This window comes from Phascolarctos cinereus, unplaced genomic scaffold (assembly GCF_003287225.1).
Source record: "Phascolarctos cinereus isolate Bilbo 61053 unplaced genomic scaffold, phaCin_HiC Scaffold_726;HRSCAF=1367, whole genome shotgun sequence".
In the NCBI taxonomy this organism is placed as follows: domain Eukaryota; kingdom Metazoa; phylum Chordata; class Mammalia; order Diprotodontia; family Phascolarctidae; genus Phascolarctos; species Phascolarctos cinereus.
Window position 1 is genome coordinate 9,529,959 of NW_027556098.1, and position 14,851 is coordinate 9,544,809.

General features: G+C 35.0%; 1 pseudogene; it reads left to right on the forward strand.

Moving 5' to 3' along the window:
* Nucleotides 1-1,514: 1,514 nt before the first annotated feature.
* On the forward strand, nucleotides 1,515-11,635 carry LOC144454308 (NEDD4-binding protein 2-like 2; annotated as a pseudogene).
* The last annotated feature ends 3,216 nt before the right edge of the window (nucleotides 11,636-14,851 follow it).

Consider the following 14,851-nt stretch of genomic DNA (forward strand, 5'->3'; position numbering starts at 1 on the left):
CCACATCCTCTCCAAGATTTATCATTTTCAAAAGGAAAAGTTTTTGCACACACAAAAAATGAGGTAGCTAGAATAAAAAGGAACATTCTCAAGAGGGAAATATCATTTGCTTCAAATATTTCTAATAAGGGTCAGTATGCAAAATACATGGGCAATTAGTACATATACCTAAGACCAGGAGCCATTCTCCAATGAATAAATAGTGTAAGGACATAAACAAATTTAAGTAGGACATAAAGTGTCTCTCATGCTCTCTTGGAGGCAGCAGAATTATTTTTCCTTTGAAAAAACATCTAATCATTTTAGAAATCTTTTATAAATTCTACTACACTAATTGGTAGTTATGAGCTCACCATAATTTCCCAAAATTTGAAGAAAAATATGCAATAGATACTTTCCATGACCATGCAGGAGTAAAACAATTAATAAAAAGAGATACTGAACTAAATCACAGAGTTAAATTGTACCCAATTTGGTTATTTTTCAAAGTTAACACTTTTCAAAAGTATATTTGACTATTGTGTGTTAAAATTCTTTGTCAGCTAAAAAAAATGCTCAAAGCATGCCAGCTATAAAAAGATGAACTCTATTTCTGCCTGGCTGAAATAAAGCAAGAAAGATACCTAGCCAAATACATTAAAACTCCCACAGATCTCCAAAGCTTATTCCTTTGGAAAATATGTCCTTTGCCAATATGACCACTAGATGGCCCACCCAATCATGTCAGGTTAGTTATTTCTTCATGCAACTTAAAAATGTTAAATGAACACATCTTTTAAAAAATATTTTTTAAAATGTTCTTGTATCTATTTTCTTGAAATCTTACTTTTTGAGCATGCTCTTGTGAGCGTTTGGTTGCTTGAGCTATTTCTCTTTTTGTCCTCCTTTCTCAAAGCCTTCCTCCCTCCTTCCCTTTTCTTTCTTCTTCTTTCTTTCTTTCTTTCTTTCTTTTTCTTTCTTTCTTTCTTTCTTTCTTTCTTTCTTTCTTTCTTTCTTTCTTTCTTTCTTTCTTTCTTTCTTTCTTTCTTCCTTTCTTCCTTCCTTCCTTCCTTCCTTCCTTCCTTCCTTCCTTCCTTCCTTCCTTCCTTCCTTCCTTTCTTTCTCTCTCTCCCTCTCTCTCTTTCTTTCCTTCCTTCCTTCTCTCTCTCCCTTCTTCTCTCTCTTCTTTCCTCTCATAGTCTTCCTTCTTTTTCTTCTATTATACCTGGTTGTCCTATTTACCCAGGTTGGAAGAGCAGTGGCTACTCTATGGCTGCACCTAGCTGCTGATCTGCATGGAAGCTTTGACATGCTCATTTCCCAACATGAGTGGATTTGCCCTTCCTTGGGCCGCTTGGTGATGTTCCACTTCTGGGGGCTCCCCACATTTGTGTAGGATTTCCTTCAGACACAATCAGCTTTCACACTACTACAACTCAGAATTCCTGAAGTCAAGTGATCCACCAGCTTCTCTGCATTCCAGTCCATTCTCCGTTCAGTTGCCAATGTGATTTTCCTAAAACACAGGCTTGATCATGTCGGTTCCTCCACTCGTGAGTTCATTGGTGCTGTGGTTGTTCTGTCATTTTTTTAGCCAGGTCTGACTCTTCATGATCACATTTGGGGTTTTCTTAACAAAGATACTGGAACTGTTTGTCATTTCCTTCTCCAGCTCATTTTACAGATGAGGAAACTGAGGCAAACAGGGTTAAGTGACTTGTCCAGGGTCACACAGCTAGTAAGTGTCTGAGGCTGGATTTGAACTGAGAAGAGTCTTCCTGACTCCAGGCCTGGTGCTCTATGCACTATAGTGCCACCTAGCTTTCTTTGGGACAGGGAACTCCCAAAGAGGAAACTTCTCAGAGTTTTAAAGAGTTACCTGGGGTGATTGAGATTTTAAGAGATTTGCTCAGGGTGACAAAGTAATATGTCATAGGATCTTAGGCTTAAAATTGTAAGGGATCTTAGAGGCCATTGAACTCAAATTTCTTTAATTTACATGACAATTTTGTTGTATATTTGAAAGGAATAGCAAGCTGTGCAAAATAGATTTATAGTTTCTTATACAACCATCTTTTTTTAAAATTAAATTTGTTAAGGAAGTGCTTGGTTTAGTCCACAAGTTAAAAATAAAATAAATCCATGTAATATAAATTCCTTATTATATATATATACATATGTAATAACTGAGTCATGGAGATTAAGTGGCTTTTTTTCAGGGTCACATAGCTAGTAAGTATCAGAGGCAGGACTTGAATTCAAGGACTGACTCCAAGACTAGCTAGCTCACTGCCATGCACTGAGTAATATAGAGATGGTAATAGTGTCATATGTGTGAAACATGTTTATTCCAAAAGTAACTTCTCTTTTTCAAGACAGTCACACTGTGTACTCTTCCACGCTGTCATAATCAACATATATTAATTTAGCAAATATTTATTAGATGCCTACTATGTTAAGTTAGGGGCAGTAAGCCCAGTGGATAAAGCGCCAGGCTTAGAGTCAGGAAGAATTATATTCCTGAGTTCAAAGCTGGCCTCAGATGCTTGCTAGCTGGGTGACTCTGGACAAGTCACTTAACCCTGTTTGCCTCAGTTTCCTCATCTGTAAAATGAGCTGGAGAAGGAAATGGCAAGCCATCCAGTATCTTTGCCAAAAAAAAAACTCCAAAGTTTTTTTTGTCACGAATAGTTGAACATGACTGAAATGACTGAATGAATGTTAAAGGCATATGTTACTGTTTTAAATGCATTTTGAATTTGAAGGATTTAAAAAGACTTTCTCTTCACAAAATTATTGTTTTTAGTAACCAAATATGATTTCTAAGATTTAAACTTAGGAACTATAGAAGAGATCTTTATTTTAAAGGAAGCAGAAGCTTAGAAATGTAGTGAAATACTCATTTTCTTTGCTTCAGCTACTGCTTTTTTACTGATGACTCTCAACTCTTTCCTCCAGTTTTATTCTGTCTCCTGAATCCCATACCAATGCTTGCTGGAAATTTCCACTTGGATTTCTCACCAACATGTCCAAAAGTCTAAAATTAAACTCATTGACAAACTTGACTCCACATTTCACCTTCCCCTTCTCCCACAAACAAATCCATATCCCAAAGCCTTAATCAGTGGTTTCATCATTTTCCCAGTTACTCAATTTTGAAAACTTGGAATCACCTTTGTTTTGTCCTTCAACTTCATACCCCATTTCCAATAACCAAGACCTCCTGCAAAATATTTCTTATTTACCATTAAGACTTTTCTTAGAGTTAAGCTTCTTCTTAACTCGTGACTCAATTATTCTATCACATTCCTATCTGGCATTCCCCATCTTGTTTCTTTGATTATTTTTGCATTTTTAAAAACCAGACCTGTGGTTTCCATGGTGTAAGGAACAGCCAGTGAGGAGGTGCAATTGATACCTTATAGTCTTAGAAATTTGTCTGGTATACTGAGAAAGTAAGTGGCTTACTCAAGGAAACAAAGCTAGTACCATTAAAAGAGAGACTCAAACCATTGATCATTCTAACTCCAAGGCCAGTTCTGTAACCACAACTGCACACTTCTTCTCCCACTTTTAATCATCTTTACACCAACCCCACAGTAATTTTCCTTAAGCATGCTTTGAATACATTAATCCCCTGCTCAATAATCTTAAAAAGTTTCCTATTTCCTTCAGTATCAAACTACTTTCATTTCCCTGTCTCATGTCTCTCCCCATTCTAATCCATTCTCCATTCATTTGCCCATGTGATTTTTCTTAAAGTTCAGGTTTGACCATGTCACTTGACCTACTAAATAATCTTCATATTAAATATGAAGTCTTCTTTTTAAAACTTGGCCTCTTCCTACCTTTCCATTTTTCTTGCATTTTATTCCCCTCCATATACTCTACCCAGCTGAACTGGGTCACTTGCTATTCTTCAAACATGACTTCATCTTCCAGTTACATAACTTTGTACAGGCTGTCCCCCCATATCTGGATGCTATTCTGCCTCATCTCCACTTCTTAGGTTCCCTAACTTCTTTCATTACACATCTTAAAACGTACTTTCTACAGGAGACCTATCCCTGTGTTATTCCTCCTTCCACCGCAAGTACTTTTTTTCTGAGATTGCCCTTCAATTATGTACATATCATGGATGTACGTGATTATTTACATGTCTCCCCCATGTAAGCTTCTTGAGGGCTCAGCATTTTGAGAGACAGGACTTTTTAAAAACTTTTTTTTTTGTATGCTCAAAGCTTAGCCTGGAACACAGTAAGAGTTTAATAAATTATTGTTGATTGACTGATTTACTTTGGCATCTTGTTTTTGTCTAAATGTATTTAAGTAATTGACAATTGCTCCGCAGTAAAAACATTTTGCTCCACTTGTCAAGACAAACCCAGGAACTATATGAACACAATTACAAAACACTTTTCACACAAATAAAGTCAGATCTAAATAAATGGAAAAATATTAGTTGCTCATAGGTAGGCTGAACTAATATAATAATTCTACCTAAATTAATTTACTTATTCAGTGCCATATCAAACTACCAAAATTCTTTTATAGAGATAGAAAAAAAAATAACAAAATTCATCTGAAAGAACAAAAGGTCCAGAATATCAATGGAATTAATGAAAAGAAATAATGAAAAGAAATGCAAGGGAAGGTAGTCTAGGCATACCAGATATAAAACTGTACTGACTAAGAAATAAAGTGGTGGATCAGTGGAATAGGTTAGGTACATAAGACACAGTAGCCAATGACTATAGCAACCTAGTATTTGATAAACCCAAAGACCCCAGCCTTTGGGATAAGAACTCAGTATTTGACAAAAACTGCTGGGAAAACTCAAAAACAGTATGGGAGAAAGTATGCATAGACCAACATTTTATACCATATACCAAAATGAGGTCAAAATAGGTACATGATTTCTATAAGCAAATTAGGCGAGCAAGGAATAGTTTACCTGTCAGATCTATGGAGAAGGGAAGAATTTATGACCAAACAAGAAATAGAGGGCAGCTAGGTGGGGCAGTGGATAGAGCACTGACCCTAGATTCAGGAGGACCTGACTTCAAATCAGGCCTTGGACACATAACACTTACCAGCTATGTGACCTTGGGCAAGTCACTTAGCCCCATTGCCTAACCCCCCTCCCAAAAAAAAGATAGAGAACATTATGAAATGTAAAAGATAATTTTGATTAAATTAAATTGAAAAGTTTTTGCACAAACGAAGCCAATGCAACCAAGATTAGAAGGGAAGCAGAAAGCTGGGAAACAATTTTTGTATGCAATGTCTCTGATAAAGGCCTCATTTCTAAAATATTTAGAGAACTGAGTCAAATTTATAAGAATACAAGTCATTTCCCAATTAATAAGTGGTAAAAGGATATGAACAGGTAGTTTTAGGACAAAGAAATCAAAGATATCTGTAGTCATATGAAAAAAATGTTCCAAATCACTATTGATTAGAGAAATATAAATTAAAACAACTCTGAGGTACCACATAACACCTGGAAAACATGGCAAAAAAGGAAAATAATAAATGTTGGAGAAGATGTGGGAAAATTGGAACACTAATGCATTGTTGGTGGAATTGTGAACTGATCCAACCATTCTAGAGAATAATTTGGAACATTGCCCAAAGAGCTATAAAAATGTGCATACCCTTTCATCTAGCAACGCTACTAGTAGGTCTTTATCCCAAAGAGATCATAAAAAATGGAAAAGGACCCACATGTACAAAATATTTACAGCAGCTCTTTTTGTTGTGGTAAAGAATTGGAAATCGAGGGAATGCCCAATAATTGGGGAATGGCTGAATAAGTTGTGGTATAGGAATATAATGGAATAGTATTGTTCCATAAGAAATGGTGAGCAGGCAGATTTCAGAAAAACCTGGAAAGACTTATATGATGCTGAGTGAAGCAAGCAGAACCAGGAGAACATTGTACGCAGTAATGGCAACATTGTGTGATGACTAACTTTGTTAGACTTAGCTCTTCTCAATGATCTAAGACAATTCCAAAAGACTCATGATGAAAAATGCTATTCACATCCAGAGAAAGAACAATGGAGTCTGAATGCAGATTGAAGCATATCATTTTTTCTTTTTTTGTTGTTCTTTGTTTTCTCTTTCTCATGGTTTTTCCTTTTTGTTCCAATTCTTCTTTCACAACATGACTAATGTAAAAATGTTTAATATACTATAACCTATATCAGATTGCATGTTACATTGGGGAAGAGGGAGGGAAGGAAGGAAGGGAGAAAAATTTAAAACTCAAAATCTTATAAAAGTGAACGTTGAAAGCTAAAAATAAATAACAAATAAAAATAAATAAATTAACTTAAACTAAATAACTTAATAGTAAATAAATAACTTAAAAATAAGAAGTCCTCATGTATACACTGAGCCTTGAAGGAAGCTCAGAATTCTAATGGTATCAGAGATGAAGGAATACATTGGAGGGGAGCAGGGGATATAGCTTGGGCAAAGGCACCAAAGAAAGAGTTGGAATATCATCTAGGGAGAAGAGCATTTGAATATTTCTTAAATGTAACATTTAGAACATAACATATGTGAGTTACATTTTGTATTTTTCTTTCTTTTTTTTTTTTGGTCTGTGTTTTCTGTTGCAACATAGCTAATATAGATATATGTTTTGAATGACTGTACATGTATAATCTATATCAAATTACTTGCCTTCTCTAGGAGGGGGAAGGGTGAGGAGGGAAGGAGGGAATCTGTAACTCAAGATTTTTTTTTAAATGAATGTCAAAGGTAGTTTTTACAGGTAATTGAGAAAAAAATAAAATAATTTAAAAAAACATTTTGTTCTACTTTGTCTTTACTAACCTGCTAGTGAATACGCCATGCTTGTTACTACTCTTGGACCTTCATTTTACATAATTCCTTTTTGCCTGAAATGCCTTCCTTTTTCTTCCCTCTGCCTATTTAAATTCTTCTTATCCTTTAAGGCCTAACTTAAGTTCTCTGTGCAAGAAATAGTCCTTTACAACCCCAGCTCTTCTTACTTTCCCTTTCTTTACAGCACTTCCCCTTCAATAATGGTGGTCTGTACATAATAGCACGTGCTTCTATAGGCGTTGTATTCAATGCCACTTCTGAGAAAGATCTCTGGTTCATTTCATTCACCCCAGCCTGTACTTGTATGCTGGTAATCTGTACCATAAATAGGCAGCATACATATGTCCTGTAGTCCTAGGAATTTATTCCCAACAGTTCTAGGAATCAGGATTTTCCAGCTCTTTCTTTCGAAGTCCTGAAGTCAATCACATACGAATTAGATTCTGAGGGCCCTATAATTGCCTTTTTTGATTTTAATTAAAATTAAAATTTGGCTGCTTATTTTTAAAAATTTTATTTTATTTTAATCTATAAAATAAAACAAGTAATTGTATAACATGGTATAGTAAAAAAAAAGATTATTGCACATGAAACTGCAAAGCTATTATGTATAACTTGCTTACCCCTTTTTTTTCTTCCCTTCCCTCCTCTTTTGCCCTAGAGATGGCTGAACAAATAAGCATGGACACAAATAGGTACAAATATGGAAAATTATTCTATACCTACTTCCATTTATTAGTTCTCTCTCTGGATCCAGATAGTGTCTTTCTTCATATGTCCTTTATAATTAATTTGGGTATTTATAATAGTCAAAATGACTTATTTACTCAAAATCATTTTTTTTTATTTTGTGAGGTAATCAGGGTTAAGTGACTTGCCCAGGGTCACATAGCTAGTGAGTATCAAGTGTCTGAGGCTAGATTTGAACTCAGGTACTCCTGACTCTCAAAGTCAATCTTAAAACAATATTGTTGTCACTGTATACAATGTTCTCTTCATTCTGCTCATTTCGCTCTTTGTTCTTCTGTGTAAGTCTTTCTATGTTTTTCTAAGATGACTGAGCTCATCATTTCTTATAGTACAGTAGTATTCCATCACAATCATACACCATAGCTTATTCAGCCATTCACCAGTTGATGAGCATCCCCACAATTTCTAGTCCTTTGCCACCACAAAGAGAGCTGCTATAAATATTTTACAACATACAGGTTCTTTTCCTTTTCCCCTAATTATCTTTGGAAATAGAAATAGCATTGTTATTGTTCAGTCAAAGGATACAGGGAATTTAATAACTCTCTGGGCATAATTCCAGATTGCTCTCTAAAATAGTTGAATCAGTTCACAATTCCACCAACATTGAATTGGTGTCCTAATTTTTCACACCCCTTTCAACATTTATTGCTTTCCCTTTCCATCATTTTAGCCAATCTGATAAGTATAAAATGATATCTCAAAGGCTGTTTTAATCTGCATTTCTCTAATCAATAATGGTTTAGAGCATTTTTTCACATAACTATAAATTGTTTTGATTTTTACATTGGAAAACTGCCTGTTCAGATCCTTTCACCATTTATCAATTGGGGAATGACTTACATTCTTTTTTTTTGGGGTATTTTTTTTGTTTTTAGGCAATTGGGGTTAAGTGACTTGCCCAGGGTCACACAGCTAGTAAGTGTCAAGTGTTTGGTCTGAGGCCGGATTTGAATTCAGGTACTCCTGACTTCAGGGCCAGTGCTCTATCCACTGTGCCACCTAGTTGCCCCGAATGACTTACATTCTTATAGATTTGACAAAGTTCTTTATATATTTGAAATATGAGACCTTTATCTGAGAAGTTGTCTATAAAAAAATCCCATCAATTTTCTGCTTACTTTTTGATATCGGCTACATTTGTTTTATTTGTACAAAACCTTTTTAATTTAATGTAATCAAAATTATCCATTTACACCTAACTTTGCTCTTTATCGCTTGTTTATTCATAAATTGTTTACCTATCCATAAATCTGATAGGCAATATGTTCCATGTTCTTCTAATTTTCTTGTAATACCTCTCTTTATAGCTAAGTCATATATCCATTTTGACCTCTTGTTAAATGGTGTAAAATATTAGTCTATGACCAATTTCTGTTATACTGCTTTCTAGTTTTCCCAAATTTTTTTTTACTAAATAATGATTTCTCATACCAAAATCTTAAGTCTTTACATTTGTAAACACAAGGTTTTTATATTTATTTGGTCGTGTATGTGTACTCTGTTCCATTGATTGACCTTTCTATTTCTTGGCCAGTAGCAGATAGCTTTGATAATACAACCTTATAATATAGTTTAAGATTTAGTGCTACTTATATTTTTTATTAGTTTCTTTGATATTCTTGTTTTTAGATCTTCTAAATGAATTTTGTTATTTTTTTACTAATTCAATAAAAAAATTTTTTGTTAATTTAATTGGGATGGCTTTGAATATATAAATTATTTTAAGTAAAATTGTCATTTTTATTATATTGTCCTTGCCTACCCATAAACAATGAGTATTTCTCCAATTATTTAAATATGATTTTATTTGTATAATTTTTAAAAAATTTTGTTTGTATAATTCCTGGGTTTGTTTTGGTAGATATTCCCAGATATTTTATATTGTCTAGAGTTATTTTAAGTAGGGTATCTTTTACTATCTCTTCTTGCAGTGTTTATGATGTATAGGGATGCTATTGATCTATGTGGATTTATTTTATATCTTGCTACTATGCTAAAAATTATTAATTGTTTCAACTAACTTTTTAATTGAGTCTTTGGGATTTTCCAAATATTAATCATCTGGTCTGCAAAAAGTGATAGTTTTATTATTGATTATTTATTATTATTAGAATTCCCTATTCTGATTCCTTCTATTTCTATTTCTTCTCTTATTGCTATTGCTAGGATTTCTAATACAATACTGAATAATATTGGTGACAGTGGACATCCTTGTTTCACACCTGATCTTACTGGGAAGGCTTCTAGCTGTGTTCCATTACAAACAATGCTTGCTGATGATTTTAGAAAAATGCTTTTTATCAATTTAAAGAAAAAAATCCATTTATACCCATACTTTCAAGTGTTTTAATAGAAATGAGTGTTGTACTTTATCAAAAGCTTTTTCCAGATGCCTAGCACCAGGGGCTGCTGCCAGGGCGTGGAAGGGGCAGTTGCTATCTTGCAAGAGGACCACTATGCTGCCAGCTGGCGACGGAGCTCCAGGAGCTCACCAATGTCCTGGACTTGCTTTTCTCCTTTCTCATATGCCTTACTGTGAAAATTAAGCTAAGTCTTTGGGGCATGGAAAAAAAAAACCTAGCAAGTGCAATATTCAATATATTGAATAATATTGAATATATTGAAAAACCTGCAAGTGAACTATTCAATATTGAAACTGAAATCAACAGAAGAGGCTTATACTATATTCCATGATGGTGTTGACCATTTTCACATATCATAAGAGAAAACAAAGAACAACTGGATACCTTTATCCATCTTTGACGACAAGGAAAATGGAAAAAACTCAGGAGGCAAGACTGAAACTACAGTTTTGTTGAAACCTTTGGGGGATGTAATCTCTTATAATAGGCCAGATATTATTGAATCATTTCATTCAGAAGGCCTACAGCATGCAAATCCTACAGTAGTATCCATGAACATCAGTGAAGCATCTCAAAATAACTGTACTTATGTCTCTGGAAATATTAAAGAAATTAGAATGGAAAGAAGTCACAAGGTAGCTACCCCAGTTAGTGGAGAGAAAGTATAGGATGTATTTTAAAAAGTCCTGAGGAAAATAAAAGAGATAAAAGAAAACATCGTACACAAAAAGTCATTGGGGGAAAACAAACAGAATCCTTCTTCTAATAAACTGGACATAGTCAATGAGTTATTTCAGTTTTACAAGAAATTTAGGAGCTTGAGAGTGAAAAAGAAGATTTAGAAGGCAATTGGCAGGAATTTAAACCCCTTCAAGAACAATTTAGCTTCTATTATCAAGGCCATTACAACGACAATTTAAAATCTGATGAAGAAAAGAAAGATACCTGATTTAGTACTATACAGTCACCCCCTGGTGATGAGCAATATTTTATTTATGAGCCAGTTGGTTGGAACACTGAATATCCAGTTAATGGACAAGTGGAACCTACATTTTTTTTTTTAACAACACAGTTCCTTCCTTTCGGCCTAAATGGCAACCAGCAGAATCCTCTTTAGTTCCTCAAGGCCTTTTTCCTTCTGGCTTCAATTATCATTTAAATTTTCTCCATCTCCATCTCCACCACCAAATATTTTCCACGCTCAAGACGTTAAATTATGTGAAATGTACAATGGATATAACCCAAACTGTGGCCACACAAATTGGAATTGTCCGACATTTGATCAGACTAACAGATAATCTGATTGTGATGGGAGGAACAGTATCATACAGGCCTCTAGAAATGGCCACAGTGAACAAGATGGACAAGAAAGTAATGTTTTCTGTGAAACAAGAGAAGAATCTTGGGAAGACCCTTCTCTATTCCAGATGGAGAAAATAGTTCCAAGAGGAAAAGCTAAAGAGGCAACTTATCCTTTTAAGACATCTGCCCAGTTCAGGGAAAACAACATTGTCTCATGTTCTGCTCGGTCAGAATTGTGGTGGCATTGTCTTCAGCACTGATGATTATTTTAGACATCAAAATGCATATATGTATTACGTTAGCAACTTGGTAATGCTCATGACTGGAACAAGAGCAGAAGTGTGATAACATTAGATAACGTCTCTCTGGTTTTTGAATAAGTAAAAGAAAAGCTTTTTCCACATCTACTAATGTAATCATATGATTTTGTAAACTTATGTTATTGATATAATCAATTATGTTAATAGTTTTCCTTATTTTAAACCACCCCTGCATTCCTTTTTCAATGGTTCTCTAAATCTGTTTCTGTTTCTACACCTTTCCATTGATGAATCTGTTCACATCTGAAAAAGGAATCCCTTTACATAAAGTATACATTTTGTTTTATTATCCACTCTTTTTTTTCAACTTACCTCTAAAGTTGAGTTAAGCTTCCTTAGATGCTTATAGTTTTGTCTCATCCTTAGGATCAGAAAATTTAGAGCTGGAAGTGACTTTAGAGATGATCTAGTCCTGAAGTGTCAGATATGAACCACAGCACCCTCAAATGTGTGGCCAGAACCTGATTAAAATGTAATTGGGAAATATTTAACAAAATAAGTAAAAATTTAATAAAACATAGGTGATATTAATATGTGGTTTTTAAAGTCAATATTTAGCCCACCAGCATCATTATGTAAAGCCTAGTGGTCCCTGTTTTTATCTAACTATGAAACCCCTGATCTAGTCCACCTAGTCCAGCCTTCATTTTAAAGTTGAAGAAACTGAGATAGAGAAAAGTGAAGTGATTTGCCAGATTCACAGTGCCTGGCATAATACTGAGTATATAGAAGAGATTCAATAAATACTTACTGGTTGGTTCATTGAAACGAGTACAAAGCTGAGGCTAAATCATTCTGATAATGGTGGCAACAATTCCCCTTATTACTAACACATTACTTCTCTTCCAGCATTCTCAATTCCATCTAAATTGACCTGTTTGCTATTACCTAATCTTAGTAGATTATTTTCTACATTTCTGTAAAACTGTTCTTTCATGCTTAGTATATTATCTATTCTCACCATTGCCTCTTAGAATCCTTAACTTTTTTCAAGATTGGGCTTAGTGCCACCTCTTGAGGGAAGCCACTGCTGATCCCAATACCTCCCCTCACCCTCAAGGTATTGGCACTGTCTATCTCAAATTATCTTGTATTTACTTCTCTTTGTAAATTTTATATCTTTATCCTGCAAACCCCTTCCCCACCTTACCCTAGTTGAATATAAACTCCTTGAGCACAGAGACTTTTTCATTTTTTTTCTTTGTATCAGCAGCACTTAACACTATATCTTGCACTACTTAGAAAAGGCTTATTGGATTAAATTCAATTGAATTAACAAAACTTAGGGGATAAAGTGTGATTCATTTCACATTAATTGATTCCTTAGAGGGAAGAAGAGATTGAGATTTGAGTTATCTGGAATAGCCATCTCTACTGATCACTTTCATTTTTATCATTGCTCAACCCTCTACTTGGTCTTTATGAAAACACATACTATCTTACATCTCAAGGCCTATGCAGGAGCTTAAACTCAAGCCACGCAATTTCTGAGTTCTACCACATGAAAAGAAAAACACACAAGCCAGCAGGGATGGAAGGAATCTTGAGTCATCAAAGAAAAAAAGAATGTGGCTTACTGAATCTCTAAATAGGAGATTTGGATTTTTTTCCCTTTTGCAATTCAGTTTGGTATAATGGACAATGCCATGATAACATAGGCATGAAATCATTGATTGTTGAGATATTAGTCTAACCCTAATCTTCCACGCTTCTTTCTAATTTTCCCAATAGCTTTTTTCAAGCAGGGATTAATAATTAAGGTAAAAGAAATATTGATAGAACAGATGTTGGGTCAATTTCAAGAAGAAATAGGATTACTAACTTCGAGTTGGGAGGTCATTTAGTCACAGCTCACATAGCTCACATTTATTTCACACTTTAAAGATTGCAAAGTGCTTTACATTGTATCAATATATCCACATAGCAACACTATAACATAGTTGCTATTGTGATCCCCATTTTACAGATGCAGAAATTTAGCTACAGAAATGTTAAATGTTATGCCCAGCATGATGCAACTAGTGTTTGAGGCAGGATTCAAACTCAGTTCTTTCTGACTCCTAAATTCAGAACTATATCCATTATGCTACCTAACTATACAACTATCTCATTTTACAGATGAGGAAACTGAGGGCCACAGAGGAGGTCAAGTGATTTGCCCATGGTTCCATAGGCAGAGCTGAGATTTAAACCAAAGATCTGAGACATTTTCCATCAGCTGCCCCACTTGGTTCTGACTCCAGGAGTATCATACCCCTCCCAGGATAAGCTCTTCACCAGAAATTATATTGTCATGCAGATTGACTCAGTTTTGATGACCAACAACTCAGCACCCTTAGCTGTCCCTCCCTGCTGACTCTAGGGTTAGAGGGCTTAGCAATAAACTCCTCCCAAAACCTTCCTTTATAGAGAGCTTAGACTTCCCCTCCTGCTTGGCTTTGATTCCATGAATATCATGCCACTTTCCTCTTTCAGCTTTTGTGTATTATCTTCCCCTTTTAGATTGTAAACTTCTTGAAGGGGGGGCTGTCTTTTCTTATTTATGCTCCTAGCAGTCAGCAGAATGCCTGGGTAGGTAGGTGGCAGAGTGGATAGAATGCCAGGCCTACAGCCAGAAAGACATATTTCTGAGTTCAAATCTGCCCTCAGATACTCACTAGCTGTGTGGCCCTGGGCAAGTCACTTAACCCTGTTTGCCTCAGTTTCCTCATCTGTAAAATGAGCTGGAGAAGTAAATGACAAACCACTCTAATATCTTGGCCAAGAAAACCTCAAATGAGGTCATGAAGAGTTGGACATAACTGAAAAATGACTAAACAACAACAAAGAGCAGAGTTTGTGGCACATAGTAGGCACTTAATAAATATTTATTGACTTAACTTTTGACAGGGACAAAGACTCTAGCATGGAAAATAATCATTCATGTTTATAAATAACAAAGCATTATATATGTGTGTGCGTTATACAATTTGATCTTCATAATAACATGGTGAGGTAGATAGGGAAAGTATCATTTTCTTCACTTTACAGATGAGAAAACAAAACAAAACAAAACAGGCTTTGACAGTTTGTGACTTACTTAAGTGCCCAAAGCTAGGAAGTGTCTGAGGTGGAGGTTCAAACCCTGGTCTTCTGAGTCTCTAGATCAGTGTGCTTTCCCTGACATTCCTTGAAAGATCAAGCTGATAAAAATAAAGGAATATAAGTAAATGTAGCAGCTAGGTGGTGCAGTGGTTAGAACACTGTGGTGGTAATAATCATTTAAGATCAATTGAG